This window comes from Macrotis lagotis, chromosome 7 (genome assembly GCF_037893015.1).
Source record: "Macrotis lagotis isolate mMagLag1 chromosome 7, bilby.v1.9.chrom.fasta, whole genome shotgun sequence".
NCBI lineage: Eukaryota > Metazoa > Chordata > Mammalia > Peramelemorphia > Peramelidae > Macrotis > Macrotis lagotis.
In genome coordinates this window covers 102852340-102878440 of record NC_133664.1, presented here as the reverse complement: position 1 = coordinate 102878440, position 26101 = coordinate 102852340, and the positions used below count along the sequence as shown (strand labels likewise).

Below are 26101 nucleotides of genomic sequence, written 5' to 3'. Positions count from 1 at the left end.
TGGAAAAAGATCTAATTTGGATTTCACATGGGAAAAAGACCGACCAACCAGGCTTTATTTTTTCTCTCTCAAATATTATCATTTTAAAAATTCATTTTTTAAAGAGTTACAGAAGATAAAGTTTCTCTCTCTAAATATACATATTCAAAAACAGTATACTTTATTAACAACTGTTATTTACATTTTATTTTATTTAGGTTTTTGCAAGGCAAATGGGGTTAAAGTGGCTTGCCCAAGGCCACACAGTTAGGTAATTATTAAGTGTCTGAGACCAGATTTGAACCCAGGTACTCCTGACTCCAGGGCTGGTGCTGTATCTACTATGCCACCTAGCCATCCCTATTTACATTTTAGAAAATAAATTTTAGAAGTAACAACTGATTAAATTCTATTTCCAATTATCGTTTGTTGTTGCTGGTTTGCAACTGCATTCTAGGAAAAAAATAAAACAAATATTGCTTTCTTGGGATGTTCAATGATGGTAGTAATAGTCTGTTCTACCTAATTAATTTTCCTGAGGAAAATAATCTGCTAATCTTAGGATATGTAAACTATGCTTTTTTAAGGAATTAACTCAAACTATATACAAATTTGGGAGATCAAAAAATTAATAGGCAGCCTAGATCAAGAAACTACACATATGAAACATGAAAAAATGAATGAAATAATGCAGATAAGTAAAGTAGGATAGTTTCATTAAACAGTACCAACAACACTATTTTAGGTGAAAAACATTGGTTTAATTATCCGGCTGATTGCTTTTATTCTCTTCTTCACTTTTGATATAAAAAAACTGTGAATTGCATATGCCAATGTAAAAGAATTTAAAATAAAGATTGATATGAATTAACTGGCAAGTGTTTCATTATGTTTTGTGTTGTGAGCATTGAGATAGACTTTAAGGAAGGAACACATGCTCTTTATTCTTAATCCTGGAGATTGAGAAAATTTAACCTGAAATTTGGAAAAAGCCATTCAAACACCAAATCTAAACATATCTTAAGTGTACAATAGAATCTATTCTAGATTCTGGAAGGCTGCATGGTATAAGAACAGTCACTGCCTGAATGAACCTATCTATTTTCTCACTTGTAAAATCAAAATAATCTGTTCACTACCTACTTCACAGGGTTATTGTTTGGAATAAATGAAATAATTTCTTTTGTTAATTTCAGTGTTAAATTTTAAGTATGTAATATATATTTAGTCTTCAAATGATATGTTATTTTTATTATTATCAATAATATCCTCTTTTTTCCTGTTAGATTCAGATAAAAATATTCCTAGTCACTAATGTGAAGTTATACTTTTTACTTCTTGTTCAAGGAACCATTCACAGGTAGATGCAACAATTGACTTTGCATCTAACTAAAAGTGTATAAGGATGCAAATTTATCCTCCATGATTCTCTGAAAGAAGCCTTGGGATAACTACAGTAGGAATCATGACAATAGGCATGCTATGCACTTCAATGTTTCTGCATGATTTTTATTTCCTTCACTAGATCTGCTGTATGGGGGGGGGGTGGAGATTTGCTATTTGTTTGTGAAAGATAGCACATTTGTGATGGGATGTATAATTCTCACCACAAGGTTAATTCTTTGTCACTAGCTGTTCAGTTGGTACTAAATTTTTATGGCTGCTGGGATGTGTTGCACAGAGGATCATTTCCATGCATTTAGTTTGCATACTGAATTCACACTCCTTAATTTAACCTTTAGGAGCTTCAGATGGAAGTGAACTCATCCTGAATTGCCACCACAAGCTCATCTCTTTTACAAATAACCCTTACTTTTACTGTTATTCTAAGTCCATACTGGGAAGTGGGGAGGTGAATGAAAAACATTAAGTTTTTACTCAATGCAAGGATTTGGGCTCAGAAAGACAAAGCGGAATATAAATAAAAACAATGAGACACCCCTTACCCTTAAAAAGATTACATTTAATTGGGGAAGACATTAAGCAGAGTGGTGAGCCAGGGAAGTGAGGGTCTGGAGGAATGACAAGAATGATAATTTGATTACAAGGGTAATTGTGTTGTATTTAAACAAGTGTTTTATTTAAAATCAGATACCTTCATTCAAATATGGATTATCACCCTTTGACCCTGAGCTGCTTACCCCATATGCCTCAGTGTCCTCATCTGTCAAAGAGAAGACTTAAATAAGAGGACTTCAGGCTCTGTGAATGTGAATTCTGTGAAAATAGACTGGAAAAACTTAGGCCTATCACTAAAAAGATAGAATAGAATGGAACTTTGATGACATAAAGATTGATAAGGGCACACACCAAAACCAGAAACAGTTCAGGAAATAGATATTTCACTTAGTCCAAGAAAGCATATATACATGTATCTTTTAGGAAAACGGTACCTGTCCTTCTGTTGTGACTTTCCAAGGACAGGCAGCCTCACAACACCCTCAGAGTTGTTAGGCAACTCCGAAAGTTATCCTGTTATCTACTTGGTTTTCTTAGTGGAAATGATAAGAACAAACTTTTCCCATTCATTGCTATGCATGCCAAGAATTACTGAGAAACAAACAGTTTTCTTACCCAGCCTTATCTATAGAAAGTGGCATGTTTTTACCCTGCTTATTCCTGGTAAAAACAGTGATCTGCTAAAGACACCTCACACACCTACTTCTACTGACAACTAATCTTTTTTTGAACTCAGGTGACTGAGGATGGGCTATTATACTTCTCTTTGAAAAGTGAATGCATTTATCTCTATCCTTCTGAGAAGTCAGTTTCCATGCCCTTGGACTGGAGTTTAGAAGTCAACAGAAAGCTTCTATGTTCAATTATTCTTACTTTTTATTCTCTATTTCATGTTGTTACTGAACCTAATATCCAAAAAACAATTAGTCCATTTGAAGACCATTATTCCAGGAAATAAAAACCAATTATACGAGTTAACAAATGTCCTCCATGCTTAGCATTAAATGTTGTAACATCTTAAAACAAAAACATTACTACTTTTTTAATGTTAGGAGCTCTAATACATGGAATAATTAATTAATAGATTCTTTTCACATTCCATTATTGCAATTAGAGCTATTAAAGCTACTTTTTTTTAAAAAGAAGGCATATTGATGGGGGGGGGACCCAAATATGACTTACTTAAAATGATCATAGACAATGAAGTAGAATTCCTAATGTGTTCTATGAGAATAAATTTTTAGGTATGTAAGTCTGTTTAATAGTCATACCAATTAGAATTAAATGCAATAAATATAAACTCTTGGAGGACAGGGACTTGACTTTTCCCTCTTTTTATATCCGCAACATACTACATGTTTAACAAATGTTTTTGGTTGACTGATAAGAACATTAAATGATTGCTCTGGAGGTGGGCTTGGCTTGCTCTAAAATTATTTTTTTTCTTTTTTAATTTATCACAGTAATGGAAGCTTGCTTTTGTTTCACTTCTCCCAAAAATACAAATTGAATGACTCCAAGTTAGTCTAGCCAATGAGAAGTTTACTCTGGGTTAAGCTCACATAGAAGCTGGGTAACCTTGGGCAAGATTCCACTCTGGATTTCAGTTTTCTCAGTTGTAAAATGCAAAAACTGCAGTGGTAGTGTGAGGTCCATAAAGACTTTGACATTTTAAGATTTTTTTTAACCTTCTTGAGTTTTCATGTATTCGTGGTGCATTAGCTGAGTGGCCCTTATCAATGTTCTATGGAGAATTCTAATATGGGGGGGGGGGGGTTCCAAAACTCAGCCTCCAACTTTGTTTTTTAGACTTCTCTGTCACTCCCCTAAGAACAAATATGAAATGAACCTGCATACTCAGTCCTTGTAGAAGAGATTCTTAAATTTTTTGTTTGCACTGGACCCCTTGGGCATTTTGGTTAACTCCTCAGAATAAGAGTTTTAAGGAAAATAAAATACAATGTATTACAAAGTAAACCAATTATATTGAAATACAATTGTCAAAATATGTTTTTAAAAAAAATGAACTTCAAAGACCATAGGATATAAACCCTTGCTTTATGAGGGTTTTTCTGACCACCTCAGCCCAGGTTGTCGCCTGTGAGTTTGGGGAGAGATAGTAGAATCCCCACTAAGAACTCTAGCATAAAACTATTTTTTATATGAATGAAATATTAAGTGAAATATTTTCATCTTGATTCATTTTTCATACATTTGTTTTGAATATTTGAACAATATGTTAGGGATGTGTGCAAGTTAGAGAGGCATATAGTTGCCCACAAAAATACACATCCTAAAGATGCACACCACTGCACAGATTATAAGCCTTCATACTGCTGCAAGCAAATAGGTACATAAATATGGCTTAAACTTAGTTCTTTTAAGAGGACAATTCAATTTCAGTGGTCACTGTGACTTGTCATGCGTGGTCTCTATAGATAATTAATATAACATAGGAATGGAAAGTAGATGTTTGCCATCAACCAGCTCATTTAGCATTTCTTTGAGAAGGTATATTTCTTACTGACAGTCTGACCCCTGTCTTTTTGGAAATACAGGATCTGATTTAGACCATGTTTATTGATATTAATAGTTATGATTTGTTGGTATCGCAGGTAATAAACCATTGCCTTAGTCTTTGTTCAAAGGATCATAAAACAGAAGTTTGCTTGTTCTTAATATATTTCATTTTAAGTGCATATATCATCAAGACCTGTTTTCATTCTTAATTTTTTTCCTACTGATATATGATGAAGATATTTTATATTGGGAGCAGCTGGCAATATACCATATGAGAATCACAATGAGGCTTCTTATTGAAAATAAACTACCTTTAATTTTTTCTTACTTTTCTGTTTTCAATACCTGGAATTTGCATCCTCAAACCCTCATTCTCTGGTACCCAAATCTATCCTCTCTGCCTAATCATGTTTACTTTTTTATACTTGAAGGTTTTGCATTTAACTTGAGATTAAGCTCCAGTTCCACCTTCTCCATGAAACCTTTCCTATCATGACTTCACACTTAAGTTCTGCCTTTGACCTTTTTTTAAAAATCTGTTATACGATTAGCATCTTGATTTGTAATGATCTGTTTTTCTTCACAAATACCAGTTAATTGAGCTTGTTAGAAGTGACTCTACCACTGTCTACTTGATTTTTATGAATAAGTACTTTACTTCCCCTTGGTCTCATTTTTGTCTCTATCTAATAGAACTGATGTCTCCTGGACCAATTATAGATAGACATATGCTTAGGATTGGAGGGATGTGGCAATGTTTCGCTTTCCAAGATGGTGAAAGAGTTATACCAGAGAGGATTTTACCACTGAGCCAGGCAAGGATACTTTGTACTCTCACAGTCTTTGTCCTTCTCTCTTGAATATCTGACTTGAAACTGTCTTTGTGACTTTTTTGTAAGGGGGGTAAAATGAGTACCTTCTCCCCAATTCTCATCTTGAGAAAAATGTGGCATTGAATACATGTTTAAGACTGAATCTCAAGGTGCTATCTGTTTCTTATTTTTCTTTTTTTCTGAAAAGTGACTGAACAGTGATGCTGAGGTGGACACTTCTAGCTTTAAAGGCAATTTCATGAGTTCAAGAGGTCAAGAGTTCCTTAATTAAAATGATTTAATTTAATAACTAAAGATGATAATCATGGCCTACCTTTGTATTTCTTTTGACTCCTTTCTCCCAATGCTCCAAAGAAGTGACCATGATTTCTCCAAGACCAAGCTAGTTGAAAGCAATCTCTAGCGAGTCAAATCAAACTTGAAAGACTTAAAGCATAAGGAGCAATAACAGGAGCAAGTGTTTCCTAAAATTTGGTACAACCAAGTTCAGAGGAGATTATCACCAGCAAATGGCCACCACATAATTGAGAGAGCAGGGAGATCCAAGGAACTCAACTCTAGGAAATAAAGTGAGGAAGGGATGTAAACTTGCATCAATGGAAGAATTCCTTTGAACTTTTTAATTTTATTTTGGAGTACATAGGTAAAATCTTACTTGGTTAATGACTTTAACTTCTTTTAAAAAGACGTAAGCAAACAAACACACTTTCAAGTCTTTTGATTTAGTCATACAAAAACAGCCTAAGTCTCATCTTGATAGGAACCTAGGAACTTGGTTCCATTACCCATTATTTCTACATATTTACTAAAACATGCTCAACAGAAACAAAAAAAAAACCATTCTCTACCTATGCCGGCTGAAATGAAAAATCCACATATTCATCATGATTGTAACCTATTAGATACCAACCAGACCAGATGATATAAACTCATGACCCTCAAATGTAGAGAGGCTTAATGCACCACTAAATTACTATAATGCTATACTGTGCAGGAAAAGACATTAAATTTTTAACAGGGCAATTGATTGTCTGTAGTTCAACCTTCAAACACATTGCTTAAGAAAAATTGTAATAGGCGCCATGACATATGTCAGTGGTCTCTAAAGTTTTAAGATAAAAAGATCTGGTTTTTATTTGACCAACCACATTTCCCCGCATAAAATGGGATCCACCTTTACTCAACTTCAAAAACAGTGAAGAGACCACAATGGACAATAAGGAAGTGTAAAAAAAAAAAAGGATTACATCGAGAATGTTTCAGCTTTTTGAAATTCCTGCCTGTACCAACTAGCTTATGGAAGTTAGGGTTAAAGAAATAACAGAAGTTCCCATTTAAAAGTAAGACAAAGTAACCTAACTGCCCAATGACTGGGAAAAGGTAAACAAACTGTGGTTTAGGATGATGCAATTAAGAATGTTAAATATTAGGTATATAAAGAAATATGAAATGATGTAAAATATGATAATGAAGAAAGCAGTCATGGAAGTTGAATATTCAAAGATTATAATGACAAAGAAAGAAAATACTTTGATGAACCTGTGACTTCACTTGGTCCACTTAAACAAACAGTAACCTCTTCATGTCCAAATATTTTTTAAGCCATTGGTATTTCTTTCCAATTACATATAGAGAATTCTCTACATTCACATTTTTTTATAATTACTAAAATATTCTTGTTTAAGAGTAAACATAATATCCCCTTCCCCCCAAAGAATAAAGACCCTCATGAGAAATAAAAGAAAGAAAAAAATGTGCTTCAGTCTGTGTTCCAACACCACCAGCTCTGTCTCAGGTGAATCACATTCTTATGATAAGTCCATCACAAAAGCTACTTCCATATTTTTCCACCATTGCCATTGCTGATCATAACTCCCTCCATTCATACCTCTCCACTACTGTATACTATGTTTTCTCTCTCCTTTCACTCTGTCCCTCTTCTAAAATGTGCTGTAGGGTAGTTGAGTGGCGCAGCTGACTGATCACCGGCCTGGGGCCAAAAGGCCCCAAACTCACATACCACCCCTAAGGCCCAGCCCCTGGCCCCATGGTCCTGGACAGGCCACCCAATTCCAGCCCCTTGCAGTAAGTAAAAAAGAAAATGTGTTATATCTGACCTCTCTCCCATGATCCACCCTCTCCCTCCATCACTCACATCCCCACCCTTCCCCCTTCTCTCCTTTTTACTCTAGATGTCTATACCCCATTGAGTGTATATTCTATTTCCTCTCCAAGCCACCTCTGATGAGAGTGAAGTTTCCCTCATTCCCCCTCATCTTCCCCACCTTTCATATCATTGCAATAGCTCATTGCAATAAAAAAATCTTATTGTATGAAATCTTAAATATCTTAGCCTATTTCAACTCTCCTTTTTCTTATTTCCATTACATTTCCCTTTTAGCCATTGACTCCATTTTTACAATATATTATATCTTCAAATTCAGCTCTCTCCTGTGCTTCATCTATAAAAGCTCCTTTTACCTGCTCTATTAAATGAGAAGTTTCTTATGAGTATTATCAGTATCATTTTTCTATGCAGGAATACATGCAGTTCATCATCAAGTCCCTCATATTTTATCCTTCTCCTTTGCTCTCTATGCTTCACCTGAGTCTTGTATTTGAAGCTCAAACTTTCTGTTCAGCTCTGGTTGTTTCAACAGGAACAATCGAAATTCCCCTGTTTCATTGAAAGTCCCATCTTTTTCCCTGGAAGAGGACATTCAGTTTTGCTGGGTTCTCCGTTGCATTCCAAGCTCTTTTGCCTTCCAGAATGTTATATTCCAATGTGATCCTGACTGCAGCTCCATGATATTTGGATTGTGTCCTTTTGGCTGCTTGTAATATTTTCTCTTTGACTTGAGAGTTCTGGAACTTGGCTATAATATTCCTGAGTTGTTTTTTTTTTTAATCTCTTTCCGGGGGAGATTGGTAGATTCTCTCAATTTCTGTTTTTGCCCTCTGGTTAGGATATCTGGGCAATTGTCCTGTAGGAGTTCTTTAAAAATGAGGTCAAGGCTCTTTTCCTGATCATGACTTTCAGGTATCCCAATAATTTTTAAATTATCTTTTCTGAATTTGTTTTCCAGATCAGTTGGTTTTTTTTAATGAGATTTCACATTTTCTTCTAATTTTTCATTCTTTTGGTGTTGAAGTATTGTGTCTTGACTTCTTGTAAAGTCATCAGCTTCCTTTAGCTCCATCTGAAGGATTTATTTTCCTCAGAGAGCTTTCTTATCTCTTTCCATCTGGCCAATTCTGCTTTTTAAAGCATTTTTCTCCTCAATAACTTTTTGAACTGTTTTATCCATTTCACCTATGCTGGTTTTTAGCATGTGATTTTCTTCAGTATTATTCTGGATCTCCTTGACTAAGCTGCTGACTTCATTTTCATGTTTTTTCCTGCATCTCTCTCATTTCTTTTCCCAATTTTTCCTTTTATCTCCCTCACTTGATTTTCAAAGTCTTTTGGGGGGGCCTGCTGTTCTATGGGGGGGCCTAGACTGCAATCAGGATCTGAATGTGGTCAGAGCCCCAGAGTCCTGTCCCAGGTACAGAGGGCAGACCTCTGAAGCCTCTCTCCACTCCTCTACCTTTGGTGGGCTGAGAACTCAAGGCTCAGTTGCCTGGGGCCTCCTGCTTACTGGTTCCAGGCCTGCTTCTGTTTCTTGGACCTGGGCTGCTGTGGGCCCCCCCCCCCCACCCTGAGGTGACCACGCTGACTCCTGATATTGCCCTGAGGGCCTGGGCTTCCTGTGCTCACTCTGGCAGAGATTCCATCCTCCAATTTGTGCCTGGTGCTTCCCAGGGTGTAGGTGAGGAAACTGACCCCGCTGTCATGAGCCTTGTCTCCCAAGTGCCCTGGGGCTGCTTCTGAGAGGCTGAAGTTTCTTCACTCTGGTGGGCCCGCCCCTCTAACCCCGAAGAGTGGAGCCTTTCCACTATTTTCCAGGTTACCTTGGTCTGAAGAATTGCCTCATTGGATCTTTCTGTGGGTTCTGTGTCTCACAAATTTAATTAGTCTTAATTTTAAGATTTTTTAAATATTATGGAGAGAACACCTAGGAGAGGATCTTCTCCTGTCGCCATCTTGGCTCTGCCCCCTACATTCACATTTGTAAAAATTTCTCCATCTTTCCCTTCCATTCTGTTTCCCCTCCCCAAGAAAGCAAACAACCTTTATCAGATTATAAGTGCAGGATCACGTTAAGCATATCTCCATATAAGTAGTGCTGTGAAAAAAGAATCAGAACAAAAGTGAAAAAAGCATAAGAAAGAAAAAAGTTTAAAAAGTGAAAAGAGTCTGCTTTGACTTGCATTCAGACTACATAGCTCTTTCTCTGGGGTGGATTGCATTTTTCTTCACAGGTCTTTTAGAATTGTCTTTGATTGCTGTGTTGTTGAAAAGATCAAGTTGCTGCTCCTGTGTACAACATTCTGGTTCAGCTCACTTTACTCAGCATCAGTTCAGGTTAGCCTTTAAAGGTTTTTCTAATATCCACCTGGTCATCATATACTACATTCATATACCACAGCTTGTTCAGTCATTACCCAATTGATAGTCATCCCCTCAATTTCCAGTTCTCTGGAAAAAGAGCACTACAAAAAAGAGCAGCTAGAAATCTTTTTGTACATATGAGTCTTTTTCTTTTTTTTATGACCTCTTTGAGATACATACCTAGTAGTGGCATTGCTGGATCAGGGGCATGCAGTATTGTAGCCCTTTGGGCATAGTTCCAAATTGCTCTCTAGAATGGTTGGACAAGTTCACAACTCCAGCAACAGTATTCCCAGTTTTTCAGTATACTCTCATTTTCTGTCATATTGGTCAATATGACAGATGTGATATGGTTCTTCAGAGTTGAGTTAATTTGCATTTCTGTACTCAAAAGTGATTTAGAGCATTCTTTCATAACTAACTACAGATAGCTTTAATTTTCTCATCTGAAAACTGCCTGTTCATATTCTTTGACTATTTTTATCAATTGAGGAATGGCTTATATTCTTATAAATTTGACTTAGTTTTCTAAATATTTTAGAAATGAGTCCTGTACCAGAAAGACTGCCTATAAAAACTGTTTTTCAGCTTTCTACTTTGTGCCGGACTATTTTCCAGTTTTCATTAAAATAGTGAGTTCTTTTTTCCAGAAACTGTAAACAATATAGATTACCATAGTAAATTTATTACTGTGTCTTGTGTACCTAACTTTTCTACTGATCTACCACTTTATTTCTTAACCAATACCAAAAAAATTTTTATAACTCTCATGATCAATTCTTATCCATGTTTCTATCACTTCTCTTTATAGAAGTCATCAAACACTCTAGAACTTTTCTCTTCTTTTAAAATCAAAGATGACTAAGATCCACTTCAAGAATCCCTGAGTCAAGCAGTTTTAAGAATTCTAATAAGAATTGATATCTGAGTGATGATCAACTATGATTAACTTGCTCATCTCAGTAGTACAATAATCAAAGTCAATTCTATAGGACTTATGATGCAAAATACCATCCACATTCAGAGAGGGAACCACAGAGTTTGTATTTAGACCAAAGCTTACTATTTTCAATTTTTAAAATTTGTATCATGTTTTCCCCTTTTTTCTTTCACAACATGATTAAAATGGATATATGTTTAACATGGTAATACATGTATAAACTATAGTATATTGTTTTCTGTCAAGAGGGGGAGGGAGACAAATGTGAAACTCAAAACTGTACCAAAATGTGATTACTAAAAACTATCTTTGCATGTAATTGAAAAACTAAATAAAATTTTTGAATTTTATGTTTTTAGATGTTTTTCTGTAATAGTATGCAATATAAATGGGAGCAAGGATCTTATTAAATTTTTCCTTGATGTGTAAAAATCTGTCTACACTCAGTGGTTTTACTATTGATAAATATATGTTATTGGTTCTTTTGGAGAAGGTACACAAGCCAGCATATAAGGAGAGAAGGAGGGCATTTTGTGGACCAGAAATTTCATTAAACTTGCCATATGTTTTGTTATATCATTGCTTAATGGAGATCATAGATTGACAGTATCAGAAAATAAGAACTGGAAACAAATTTAGATTATTATATAATCAAACTCCTCCCTGATGCAAGAATCCCTTCCCTAAAATCACCAATGAACTCCAGAGATGTGAACTCATAATATACTAAGGTAGTACATTTTCATTTTTGATGCCATAAGGAAGAATATTCTATCTCTCTATATAACTCCTTATAACTTTCATTCAGTGGCCCTAGTTCAGCCCTCTTGGACAAAGTAGAACAATTCCGCATTTTGTATTTCAGCCTTTCAAATATTTGAAGATATTCAACATGGACCCCCTTTTCCATGGTCATCTTTTCCTCAGATAAACATTCCTAATTCCTTCAAGTTCTTGCCATGTTTCTTTACATATTAATCAGATAGGTTTCCTTCCCTCTTACAGAACATTATAGAAGTAATGTATTTTCAGTGCTAATGCTCTGTGCTATTCTCACATACTTTTATTGTACAGATTTCCTACTTTCAATTCTTTTGGAAGTCTCCAACCTTAAATATGATAATTCAAGTCTTCATATCCCATATGGAGATGAATATATGCAATGGTCACTTTCCTCTACTTAAAAAGATGATTGGTCACAAACTTGGTAGTATAGTTTGTAAACATATACTATAGTGACAGTCAGTCAATATAGATTTATTAAGCACTTATTCAGTTTAAGTGTCAAGTTCTGAGGATACAGAATGAAGTCAATGAGGTCAATATAGTCAGGAAGCTTAGAACAAGGAAACAAATATCCACAAATAAAACAGGATAAATAGTGAAAAACTAGAATTAGAGAGGTTGAGAAGAGCTTCTTAGAAGATGGATTTAAAAAAAAAAGAAGCTGGATTTTAATTGGAACTTAATGAGAGAGAACATTCCAGGAGTGGGGGACAAGGCACAACTGTCCAATGTCACAAAACTGAAGAATATGTGACAGAAAACAAGGTATAATAAAACTGGAGGCAATAGGGAGCTTTGGAGTTTGTTTAATGAGTGGGGAGGGTTACATGTTGGGACCTGCATGTTAAATCACACTGGCAGCTGAAGAGGGATGGATGGGAATGGGGAGAGACTTGAGGTGGGCACACTCACAAGCACTGAATCACGACATGCCTTTACCAGAGCAGTGGCAGACAGAAGAGAGAAGAGGTCACCTTGGGAAGATGCTGCAATGATGAAATGAGCAGGTTTTGGCCGAAGGATAGACTAGATGTAGGGAGCAGAGATAGTGAAAAGTTGAGGATGATAAACTAGGCTGTGACTGGGAGGATAGTGATATTTTCTTTTGAATAGGCAAGGTAGGAGGTAGAGAATAGTAAGATGATGAATTTGCTTCTGAACATGCTTAGTTTAACATGTCTACTGGATACCAAAATTACAGAAAGACAGTTGAGCTGTGAGAATGGGGGTCAGCAGTAAAGTTAGAACTGGACAGATATATTTGAGACTCATCAGAGAGGGTATTCACTACAGCTGATGAAATTACCAAGTGAAGGGAAAGATGAGAATAGGACCCCCAGATAGATCCCTCTAGAAAATCTGCTGTTAAATGACATGAGCTAGTTAAGAATAAAACAAAGGACAATGAGGAGGGCATCAGATGGGATAGGAACACAAGGATATTGGGGAAAATGGTGGGCCTGAAGGAAACCTAGTGTAAAATCCCACTACAGACCCACTCTGATTATGGATGAGCCATGTTACCTGAATTTTCTCATCTGTATAATGGAGGTAAAAACTGAACCATTTCTTTTAGTTTTTCCATTATTATGTATAGAAAAAACTCTACTGGACCACTTAATAGGCAAAGGAACTTCTTAAAAAATGAAGGAAGAGGGGTGGCTAGGTGGCACAGTAGATAGAGCACTGGCCCTAGAATCAGGAGAACCTGAGTTCAAATCTGACCTGAGACAATAATTACCTAGCTGTGTGGCCTTGGGCAAGCCACTTAACCCCATTGCCTTGTAAAAACTTAAACAAAAAGAAAAACAAAAGAAAAAGGAAGGGAGCAAAAACCTGATAAAAGATATCCTCTGTGGTTTTGGTATCCTGGATAACCTTAGACACAGTAGAGAAGAAATGCTTCATGGAAGAAGTTGTATTGAACTTAAGTCAGAATTACCCGTGCATTTTAATCAAGTCATTGAAACTAAGCCTCATTTTCTTCATCAATAAAATGAGGAAACAGCAATATTAGGCCTGCCTAATTCTTAGGGCTATAGTAGAAACCTTTTGTTTATTTATTTGTTCATTTGATGAATATTGAGGACCCAGGACCAAGTCTGCCTAAGATTAAAATATCAAAATAGGTCCTTTGTCTCTTTTTATGAGTAAAGATCAAAATCTATTCATTTCTATCCCTCCTGTGCAACTATGTGTTCTTGTACTTACTTTTGTTTTTTGGTACCTTGAGCAGACCAATTGTCCATTCTGGCTATCTATCTTGTCAACCCATCTGATACAACATCAAATGAGAGATTTATAAAGCTCTTATCATGATGCCAGGGATATAGTAAGCACTATGTAAATGATCTTCACACTGATTCTTGATGGTATCCTTGACTTCTGTTCTTCTTGTGAGTTTCTATTTGGGTACAGAAATGCAGACTGTTTAAACCCCCTCTCAGTGGGTGCTTCTTATTTTCTCTGTGTGATGCTCATCTTCAGTTCTTTGGAGGAAGTGCTCAAGATCTCACTTTCCCATGGCAGTACTGGTAGAAGTACTGGAAACTTCTTTGAGTGATTACGTTTCCTTCCAGGGGGTTTTGCAATGTCTTGGGGCTTAATGCAAACAACATAATGCCATCCACAAACAGGAGCATGGGAAAGGCCTTATCAAACATTCCCAAATCCTTCCAGAGCAAGATTCTACTTTAACTATAACAATGCTATAGCAAATACCTTTGGAGAGCATGTCTTCCTACTTTATGCCTCACTGGATACTTATTGTAAGAGGGTCATTGAACAGGGTAAATTCTGGTGTATAAATATAAAAGTCCTTTTAAAATTATAATGCACTATTTTATAGTTACATGAGGTTAATAGGACAAAGACCACTTAAGATTTAATCAGTGTGACAGACTGAAGTACAATTTTTTTTCTCTCTCTCTCTGTATTATTCTTGAGGTTTCTCATCTGCTTGGGGTGGAGGAGGGAGTTTATGTTTTCTCTTATAACACATTCAGTTCACATCAATGTACAGCATGGAAACAATGTAGAGACTATCAGACAGCCTTCTGTGGGGGGGAGAATGTAAAATTCAAAACCTTACAAAAAATGATAGGTGCATATTACTGTTGTATATAATTGGAAAACAAATAAAATGTCAAAATAAAAAGATTTAATCAGTGTGGGATTTGGAAATTGCAATGGCAATAATAGAAACATGTGTTACAATATGACAAGGTATGTTATAATGACAAAGGAAGGGAAGCAGGAGGTTTCAGTCAAACTAAAAGATAGAAAAGGGAGTATTTGACAGAAAGAAATCTATCAGTTTCAAACTAAGGAGAGATGGATAGTAATCCAGATGATAAGTCTAGGTCTTTAGATAGATTGCTTCCTTAGAGGAGAAAAAAGGTAATTCATTCAGGGCTCAATATAATCTGAAAGAAATGTCCCTTAAAACCATCTTTTTTCCCATTATTTTTTTAATTCCATGCCCATCAAAACAAACTTCTGATAAATAGTTTGGTCCCTCAGTGGAAAAAATACCTAGGAAGGAGTGTCCCAAAGAAAAATAGTCCAAGTTCTGGAGGGTCATTTTGGCTTCAATTTTAAATCAATTTACTAGCATTCATATTTACAAGTCAGTTCCTTTTAAGCCTAAACTTAAATCCAAAGGTTCAGCAGTCATTCAAATTTCTGAACTTGTAAAGACCATGGGACCAGACCTGAAACAATGAAGTCTGGTACCTTGGTGTTGTCAAGTGATACTGTCTCTTGTCAATTAAGTAAAATTGGGCAAGGTATCCTTTTTGAGTCACAGCCTTATTTGTAAAATGAGGGGACTTAAGTAGTCTTTTAAATTTTTAATCTTAGGTGATAACTTTATTTTAATCCCAGACTTGTAATAAAACTATTTTGTTCAGACCAGAAAATAATTCCACAGAATAGTTGGCTGAAATGATCTGAGCCCATGACTATGGCATTGAATTTTATTCCACATTCAAATTTTGAACCTGGTTCCCTTAGGCAAGTCAAAGTTAATACTGAATTTTAATCAACATTGAATTATTGAGATGAAAAGGACCCTATCTAATCTAATACCCTCATTTTGAAGGGGAGGAAATACCCCTCTCAGTTCAGTATTATTTCCACTATAACAATCTGTTTCCCCCTTTTCCCAAGAAATTTCATTTCTTCTCTTCATTCCCTGCTATTGAACCTGCTGACTTTATGGCCTATGGCAGAGGAACTGTGATGTATTACAAAGAGGTAGGCATTGGGAAGGAAAAGAGTTGGTGGAGAAATAGTAAAAGAAAAGGGCCTTCAAAATCTCAGTTTTTAAATTTTTATACTTTTCTTCTTATCACACAAGCAGTGTTGTAAGGGACATGGAACACAAATGACTTAGTCCAAAGACAAAGGATGCTTTTCTACTTTTTATAGATTACTCAAATAATTGTCATAAATAAAGGAAAGATAATCTGGGACTTTGACCTTCAGAGGGAAGAGAAGTGGTAGAATGAAAGTGGCATATAAACATAATTAAGCACAATGGCAGATATAACATTTTATAAAAAATGTCTATGTTTTTGGGAATTAAGTATATGAATAGTGACCAGCACATAGTAGGTAATAAATGCTTGCTGACTAAATAATATAGCATATTTCAAAAAATATGAAATTTGCATGTGTATATGTGTTATATGTTAAGACACTGCAATAGACAATCCACTGAAGTCAATCTGTCTGTGAAAACATTTCAGAATGCTACAGGGTGGTACCTACAAAATAATAAGATTTGGGTTCAAATTCTGCTTCTGACCCTTACTATGTAACCTTGGAAAAGTCATGTGAAATCTTGTGCCTCAGTTTTTCTATCTGTAAAATGAAAGGTTGAATTAAATAGTTTCTGAGGTTTCTTGTAACTCTAGAACTATAAGTGTATAAATATAACACAGAAAAATAAAGTAAGAATAAAATAAAAAAGAATGAGTTATGTTTCTATGGGATTGGGACAAAAGCAAAGATTCTTTCTAAAACAAAAAAGTGAGAGAAATTCTTTTTGCCACAGGGAAGGATTAAGGTCATTTATTTATTGTTAGAACAATAGACATACATCATTATCCTATATGTCAGTTCAAATACACTGTACTGTTCCTTTCTACCTCTTCAAGTTTGTAGCACATATATATCACAAATGCTGCCCCAAAGATTTTAAGAATTTTAACATATCAAAGGGGTATAAATTGATTTCAACATTTACTTAGAGAAACTAAGGCCCAAACGGGAATTTTCCTTTGAATTATCAACTCCAAAGGGGGCAAGGATAGAAATCAAGTGATTTTTTTTTTCAATGAAATTGTAAGGCTTCTAACTCTCAATAGTTATTTAATTCTAAGGTTTTTAATGGAGTAAGCATAAGCAACTGTCTCTACTGTCCTAAAGTCCTTGTGGAGGAACACCCTGAAAAAATAGCCCATGGGCCCAAACTCCTTAGATCAAAGATCAAATATATTTTGGCAACAGTTATAGACCATTTACCAAATAAGGTGTTGAAAACCCTATTTTGTTCAGGATTCCAGGGTCACAATCAAGATTGTGAACTGCTCACTTCTGAAGTCTGTCTACAGAAGTAGTTTCCCAATCTTAAAATTTCTACCTTTACAACATTTCTAGGATGTCACTTCTGTCTACTCACAGAGCTAACACCAGCTTCAGATCCTCATTATTTTCTCACTTAGATTATTACAAAAATCTCCTATTGAGTCTCTAGTAATTGCAGCCCATCATACTGCTAGCAGAGTGGTCATGTAAGTCTCCTACTCAGCCAATTTCAGGACCTTTCTATTATTCTTATGAGAATCTATAAATTCTTGTTTGTAGTTTTAAAAGCTCTATCCAATATGGCTCCACCCAAACTTTCCAAACTCAATGGACAGCAATAACCCCCCTGCACTCACAGATCCAACCAAATGGACCTTCTCTCTCTTCTTACATGCAGCAGTCCAATCCAGCTCAGTCCCTTACACTGGCAGTTAACTGTGTCTGAAATGTACTTGCTTCTTTCAAGGCACAGCTCAAGGACCATCTTCTGAATTAAGTCCTTCCTGATATCCACAAATGAATTTCCAAAATTACATTGTATTTAACTGCTTTGTATATGTTTTTTTCTCAAACTATGTTATATTTAATATTTGTAAGTATTTGTATTTATTAAATTTAAATGATACTGTATATGTCCCCATCAAAATGCACAGTCCTTGTAAGTAAGAATATTTTGGATAAAATAAAATATCAATTGGGGGAAAAATTATTTTGTTCTTTGTACATATCTTCTCAGTTCCTGATACATAATAAGCACTAAAAAAAATACTAAAAGGATCAAGAAGTCACATCTGCCAGGAGAATCAAGACCCCTTCCTCCAAAAGCCTAAAGGAGCCAAGTACCCATTAATCCCTCTGTAGACTCTCTGAGAATAGATATTTATTAAATGATAGTAGACTGACTGACTGGCCATTCAGGAAAACAACCATTGTAGAGATTAAGCCTAGTACCTACCTCTAGAGATGCTACAACCTCTGACTTCTTAGTAAGTGCAGTTATTGAAGACCCAAAAAAGAATGTTCTTGACCTGAAAACCCTTAGCAAATAGTTCAAGAATAGATCTAGTTTTTAGTAGAGGAAACAATACTAACAATACTAAACAAAACTAAACAATACACAGGCATTTGTTACTTACTACCTGAGTTTCTTGCACCCCTGGGCTTATCCATCTGACTTGTGGATGAAATATTGTATAGGTGTCATCTCTCCCATTTGAATACTATTTCTTTTAGAGTTGAGACAGTCTCGCTTTTCCATTTGTGTTTTCAGTGCATGTGGATGTTCTCAGTCAAACTGAGACCTGTTAAAAATCCATAGCTTTTGAAAAGGCTAAGGTATCCTACAACATCTCCAATCATCCTAATCTTTATTTTGCCACTGGACCCAGGTGTCTCCAGAGGATTTTGCACAGTCCTCGTCCATCATTTAAATCCAGTTTTCCTGCAAATCACGGTATCATCTCCCTGATATCACCATCTACGTTGAGAATGATAGACAGCTCACTGAAAAGCACATGGTTCTGCATACACTAAGTCCTTAATAAATGCTTTTTTCTTCTTTCATCTGCTTGTAAGGCAAAATAGCCCTAGTTATTGAGGTGATTATTAAAATTAACAGTGTACTGGACTGTTGTGTGTGGGAGTACTTTTATCACCTGGTATCCTCTAACACCAGAGCATTGTTTTACTAAGTGTCATGGGAGTGGGAGTAGAAGTGAGAGTGGGAGTGGACCAGGGACTGGGGAGGATATTTAAGCACTTGTATTTGGTTTAATAAATTGAGAACTAGGAGAACTTGTCATCCTTTCTCCCTTGTCTCCTACCCCTTAAATGTTTGCCTGGTAAGGATAAGCTAGCCGGCAGGAACCTAATACTTCCTGAGCAGCTAGTCTAACAGGAACAACATAACATGGATTTCGTCACCTCTACAGAGAGGCTCAGCTTAACTTCCCGTACCAGTTTGTGCCTAGTTTCTAAAAGAGTAATTAGTATGGGTGAAAAAATAGTTGTATTCTCAAATCCAAATAAAATAAGAAAAGAAACTAAGAAAACTAAGACACTTTTTCTCCCCTAATAAAGTCATATTAACCCACATGTTTAAGATATATATCTATCTATATCTATCTATCTATCTATCTATCTATCTATCTATCTATCTATCTATCTATTTTACAGGAGACAAGTTTCACTATTTAAATGGAGGAAAGCTTTACTGTAATTGCCCCATCTTTCTCTCTAAAAGTCTGACATTGTAGACAAAGAAGAGGGGAAAGAAGAGAGAAGGGATGACTTTGGCAAAGGGCCAAGAAATGGTGAACCATCTCTGCATATCCAACAGAGATGCTCACACTCAATTGTAAATATTTGAACTGTTAATATACTGTGAAAGGTATACCAACAACGTCTGGGGAAAGTGACTCAAGACCTCAACCTAAAGGAAATACTGTGCCACTCTCTTTGTGGCAAGGACCAGGTGCTGGACCCTGAGGGCCATGGCATCTCTTTTAGAATGACAAGAGCTATGACGAGAGACCTGTCCTCCTGGGGTCAAATGGAGCACTACATCAAATATCGACTTGCCAGCAATGGAAACTTTCTCCTTTTCCTGACAAGAAGACCAGAGGAGGGCCAGCTGTACCTTTCTGGGGACACAGCAGGAGCCCATCTGATGTAAGTGCACAGAAAACCCCTCATCTAATATTTTCTTTACTAAAGTTGCACTTTTTGACTTCAGAGGTTAGAAAAGTTGTCAGACCACTCAGTATTAGGAAGGGCTCCTATTGGCAAGACTGGATGCAGCATTTTATAAGTTTATAAAGGAGAGATTAGGGCAAAGCCACCTTCAAGCCATTTTTCAGGATTCCCTTCCCTATCTCCCAGCCTCTCCAAGCCCAATCCCCAGCTATAATGATTATGAATTATTTTATTTTGGAGGGTAAGTTATTTATTTTATTTTATTTTTTTTAACATTTCATTTGTTTTCCAATTATATACAATAGTAGTATCTACATATCATTTTTATAAGGTTTTGAATTTTCAATCCCCCTCCCCCACAGAAGGCTATCTGATAGTCTTTACATTGTTTCCATGCTATACATTGATGTAAATTGAATGTGTTATAAGAGTAAACATAACCCCCCCCAAGAAGATGAGAAACCTCAAGAATAGAGAGAAAAAAAAATATACTTCAGTCTGTGTTCAGAGAATTATTTTATATTCAAATAATTCTTCTTGGTTACAAATTATCCTGCTTTCAGATATTTAATCTCATTCTGTCCTCTTAAACAGTCCTGTGAGATAAGAAAAGCAGTGAAATGGCTAAATAGAGGGCCAGGTATCATGTCAGGAAGACTCATCTCCCTGAGTTCAAATCTGGTTTCTATTTGACTGTGGCTAATTAGTCAACCCTGTTGCTTCAGGGTTGTAAAATGAACCAGAGAAGGAAATGGCAAACAACTTCAGTAACTTTGCCAAGAAAATGCCAAACAGGATCACAGAAAGTACAACATGACTGAAAAACAACTGAACAACAAATGTGGTAGAAGGAAGAGATTGGTAGGCAGAAGATCTGAATTCAAATCTTGCCTCTTTACCTTTGTGACTTCTGGCAGCTCAACTTAACCTCTCTAGGTCTGTTTCTTCAAATATAAAATGAAGTGTTGAACTCAATTGTCTTCAAGGTACTTTCTAGAATTTAAATTTATGGTTCTGTCCCTAGTTTATAGCTGTAGTCACAAGTCTGGTGACCTTAAGTGTTTGCTCAAGAGAAGGAGTTAGCAAGAACATGACCCCAGCTCAGGTTTTCAATTTGCAAATACATTACTCATCTCACATCACACCCTACATGCCATGATGAGTTTTATCTTTTTCTTACAACTGTTATGCCAAAGACCCTGAAATCCTTTAAATCCAGAAATGGGAATTGGCACTTTAGAGAAATAAGAGAAACCTACTGATCTGTACACAATTTTCTCATAAAAACAGATATTTCAATTGGCTAACTTACAAATAGAAGTGGAGAAGTGGGGGGGTATGACTGAGGATGTCACAGACTTAATTTTATTATTGATGTTCTTTCACATGTGTCATTCTAAGGGGGAGATCTCAAAAAACATTTCTCAACCAGCACAGTCCCAACTAGTTAAGAGAAACCAGATCTTACTTTCACTTAGCTAGGGAAGCCACATTGCCTTTCTTCCTTTCCTTCCTTTTTCATTTTTTTTTTTCCATTTAGGGAAAGCATCACAATGCTCTGGAGTAAATTATAAATACAATGAGCAGAAGGGCATTAGGATTTTGTTGTTGTTGTTGTCTAGTGATTTTATAGGGTGAAGGGAAGAAAGGAGTTATAAATTATTCAACTTCTTAATAAATTACACAGGGGAACTACAGCAGCAATAAGAGAGAGGGTGCTCATGAATAAGAAAAACTCTAAATTCTCCTGACTCCCACTCTCCATACACCCAACTCCTTTCTGTCTCCTCAGGCAAATTTTTAAAAGGGGAAAAAAATAAAGAAATAGCAATTTCAGATATTATTAACTAAAGACACTGATTATAAGATCAAGGGAATGAGTGTAAGTCTAGAGAGAATGGAGGTAGTAGAAAAGAAACATTAATAGAGATAAGGTAAATGGAAGAGGAAGAGGCAAATGAATCTCCAACTAATCCTAATGCTCCTTCTATACAGAAATACTCCATTTTATTTAATGGTTTTCACTTCTAAATTGGTCAAGAATTTCCTGTACTCAATCTAATAATGCCCTTGATAGATTAATTGATTCAATAAAGCTGTACTCACCTGATAAGGTATCAAGAAGTATCATCTTGTTAGTTACTTAAAATGGAGGTGAGTAATTAATTCAATTAAGAAGTTGTAATTACTTAGGAAGGGGCACAGAATACTACTCTGGCACATGTAAAACCCATTATAAGGCTGTTATTATTAAAAGGAACTCCTTTTTTTTAGGTTTTTTTTTTTTTGCAACGCAAATGGGGTTAAGTGGCTTGCCCAAGGCCACACAGCTGGGTAATTATTAAGAGTCTGAGGTCGAATTTGAACTCAGGTACTCCTGACTCCAGGGCTGGTGCTGCCGTGCTCCATCTACTGTGCCACTTAGCTACCCTAAAAGGAACTCTTAACAATAGTTCAGCAGTTTGCTTCATCATTAGCTCCCAACCCCAAATCAAAAATCTTTGCTATGATAAGTAAAACTGAAAGAATTACAGAGTTGAAAGAATTACTTTCTTTTTTTTCTAATTATCTATTAAGAACTGGAAGAATTACAAATACATTTGGAGTTGGAATGGACTCCAGAAGTTGAATAGGCCAACTTCCTTATTTTGTAGCTGAGGAAAATGAGAACCAGGAGGTTATGACTTGATTAAAATCACATACATAGAACTATCACAATTCTACTGTATTTCAGTAAATTTTTCTGCCAGCCTCAGTACCAATACTATTCCTATGGAGAAATGCTTAGTGTGAAATATTTTGATTTTTTGGAACAAGAAGAGAAGCAACTAAATAGTGAGGTAATGGCTATAATTAATCATTTAAATAATTTTGTCTCCTCCATATATTTTACGTGGGCTACAAGGCCAACAAAACTGGTATATAAAGAGAGATGATTCAGTTTAAACAAATAGTCATTCTGTATTTAGTCAGTGGTTGATGATAAGGTAAGAGATCTACTATACAATTCCCTATGGCTCCACTAAATCTTTCCTTTTGTAACAACAATAACAACAGAAATAATAATAATATGACCCCCCCAGAATTTAAATAAAGCCCTTACTCCATGTGAGGAGGATATGAAAAATATCATAATAATGATAACACTGAAACTTTCCTCATAGGAATCCTATGAATTAGGTAAGGTATTATTTTATGGATGAGGAAACTGAATGAAGCAGATTGAAGTCAAGCCCCCTGCTCAGGATCATATATTTTGGGCTGTTAATTGTGTTACTGCCATTAATAGAACTCAAATCTTTTGTCTTCAGTCTTGATTTTTACTCCTATTTAGAAGATTTAAAAATGTGAATACAAGGAGAATTTAAGTAACTTGCCTTTTTAGATCTGAGAAATCAAGCCAGAAGTCCTGGTTTCAAGGCTTTAATAATAAGATAAAAATAATAATTATAATCTTAATTTATATTTAGCACTTTACAATGTATAAAGTATTTTGTACTTAGGCACTTAAAAAATATCACTTAGGTAAATCAACCTACCTCAAAGATAATCACAATTTACCTCACCTTCAACTTACTTCCCTCATTGCATAATAGTAACTAAGAATAAAATACTGGGTACTTAAGAAAAGGTTAGGAAGCTTTTAAAAACAAACAAATGCCTCAGGACGGGGACTAGTTAGTAGACTATGACATTACTACAGACATGCCTTGAGTAAAATTGTTTTAATTATTTTCATCTTTTAGGATTTTCTATGTTCTAATTACTTCCTTTCTATAAAAGGGAGAAGTAAGGATTCTAGGCAGGCTAGGACCCTGGAATAGAAGTAGAGGCCTGGCCTAAATGTGATCCCCTCCTTTTTGTCCAGAAGGTCTCTTAAAAGGAGTTCCCATAGAATTCTCCTAAGTAGAGAAGACAGACAGTTGGCTCAGTACATCCTACATATTTATTCTCCTAATGTGAGTCAACAAAGAAGGAGCCACAAGTTACAAAAGAGTGGCTTGCTTATATATTATATTGAAGCCTTTCTAACATCTGAAAATGTATGTGACTTGAATATATTGTTTATAGAGGGAGAAAGTCCTCGTTGTTCATTCACCAATTCAATTTTAAAAAGTCAATCTAAAAGTTGCTTTTTTTTTGTATTTTATGCTAATTATAATTAGCTCTATTTTATGAAAATAATAGTGGTAGAGTTCGCGTTTTATTACTTATAAAGATCTGGATCATACGGTTCACTTTTACTTATCTAAATCACTTGCTGCTTTAGGAAATAGTCTGATTCTCTTCACAACATGTTGTGCTCCCCAAAACATCATCATATTGAGACCTGCCTCCAGATGATCAATTTGGCAGTTCATATATCCTTTTAGAGCCTAATGTGAGAGTAGCTCAGTGTCTTGTACATAGTGATAGTATTAGTAACATAATTATAATAGTTATAGAAGTAACAGCAGTCAACATTTATATGACACAATATAGCTTTCAAAATACTTTCACATTCATAAGCCTGACAAAAGGACTAGTGTAAAGTCAATAAATTTTGCCAATACACAGTTTTGGACTGGAGCGGCTAGGTGATGCAGTGGATAGCGCGTTGCTCCTGGAGTCAAGAAGACTCATAAATAATCCTGGTTCAAATGTGACCTCAGACACCTAGGTGAACCTGAATAAGTCATTTATTAGATTGCCTCAGTTTCTTCATGTGTAAAATGAGCTGGAGAAGAAAATGGTGAACCATACCAGTATCTTTGCCAAGAAAATCCCAACTGGTGTCATGAAAAGTTGGACAAAACTGAAAAATGACTTAACAATTTTGAATGGGGGGAAAAAGGCAGAAATTTTACTTCTGTGGCTGCTTTAATGGCTTCTGCTGAAGAACTAGCATCCTAATTTGATATCATTCACCATGAAAATGAACCTCCTGACCTCTTTAGACATGAAGCTACTGAACTGACAGGAAATAAACTTGACACTAATCACAGGCCAGAGTCTTACAGTAATCTGCAGGTTTCATTCTAGGTCTCTGCTCTTGGGCTCATTCCTGGGCGGAAAGCACTCATCCATGGTGTGGGGAATAAATTCTTCCAGGGCACTAGGGTGCCATTTAGTACACTTGAGGGGTAATTTACTTAATGCCATCTCAGTACCCTGAAAGAATGAATTGACTTCCCCCAAGAGTGCATTTTATTTCCAGTGAGGTACTTAATCACTGTCCAACCAATTAGGCCAGTCATCAGAGCAAGAAACACAGAAATAAAACCAAGGATAGCTGCCTAGGCGTGGCATATGACATATGAAGGCAGTCTCCGTTTATCACATCACCATTTTCAACATTAGGGATGAAGAGGAAGTTTAAGTCACCCTGTCACATTCTCTAGTATATTTCCCTCCTTTTGTACAGGAGGAAACTGAGTCCTGAAGACCTTAATTGATTTGAATGATGTTAAACAGCTAAGTCTTCAGACTCCAAAGCCAGCAAGCTTTCTATCATGTGCTGCTATCTAATAGAAGTTTAAGTTATTAATGAGAATGGAAAAGTCCTCATTTCTAGCTTATTTGGGATATCTGCAGAGAGAACTCTAATTTGGTGGACCTACAGGCATATCATAAAAAAAAAACATTCCCTAGGATCAGAAGAAAAGCATCTGAAGACATTCTATGCATCCAAAAGACTGGGAAAGAGAATCAGATTTTAAAAGTTAAATACTTTCCCATAACTATGAAGTTCATGATGAAATGTATGATCTTGTTTTTCATAGTTAGCTTGTATCCTGCCTGCTTAAGCATATGAAAAAACAAGAATCAATTAATCAATAAATATTTATTAAATACCAACTACCTGTCAGGCCTTGCTGATCATACAAAAAAAAAAGGGCAAAAGACAGTCCCCTGTTCTCAAGGAAGTAACAATCTAATGGGGGTGGGGTGTAAGATTCAGCAAATGTGTGTGTGTGTGTGTGTGTGTGTGTGTGTGTGTGTGTGTGTGTATCTTGCTATACATATGTATATGTATATAGCAAGCTACATACAGGATATGAGAAACTAATTAACAGAGAGAAGGCACTAGATTTGGGTGGATTTGGGGAAGAAAAGGTGGGATTTTAGTGGAGATTTAAAAGGAAGTCTTGCTAGGCAAAGGGAACAGCTAGGGGAAAAAAAGCCCAGAGGCAAGATGGAAGTCAGTGTCAGTGGATTAAGGGAATACATGGCCATGAGTAATGTAGAAGTCAGTTAGATTATGAAGCATTTTAAATGCCAAACGGAGCATTTTGTATTTAAAGAAGACAAAATTCATTTAAG

The 26101-nt window shown here is 35.8% G+C and overlaps 1 protein-coding gene across 1 annotated transcript in view; it reads right to left on the bottom strand.

The window, feature by feature from the left end:
* Positions 1-26101, bottom strand: part of LOC141492802 (thiamine pyrophosphokinase 1-like) — a 485555-nt gene that overhangs the window by 14560 nt on the left and 444894 nt on the right. The gene's annotated exons all lie outside the window — the stretch shown is intronic.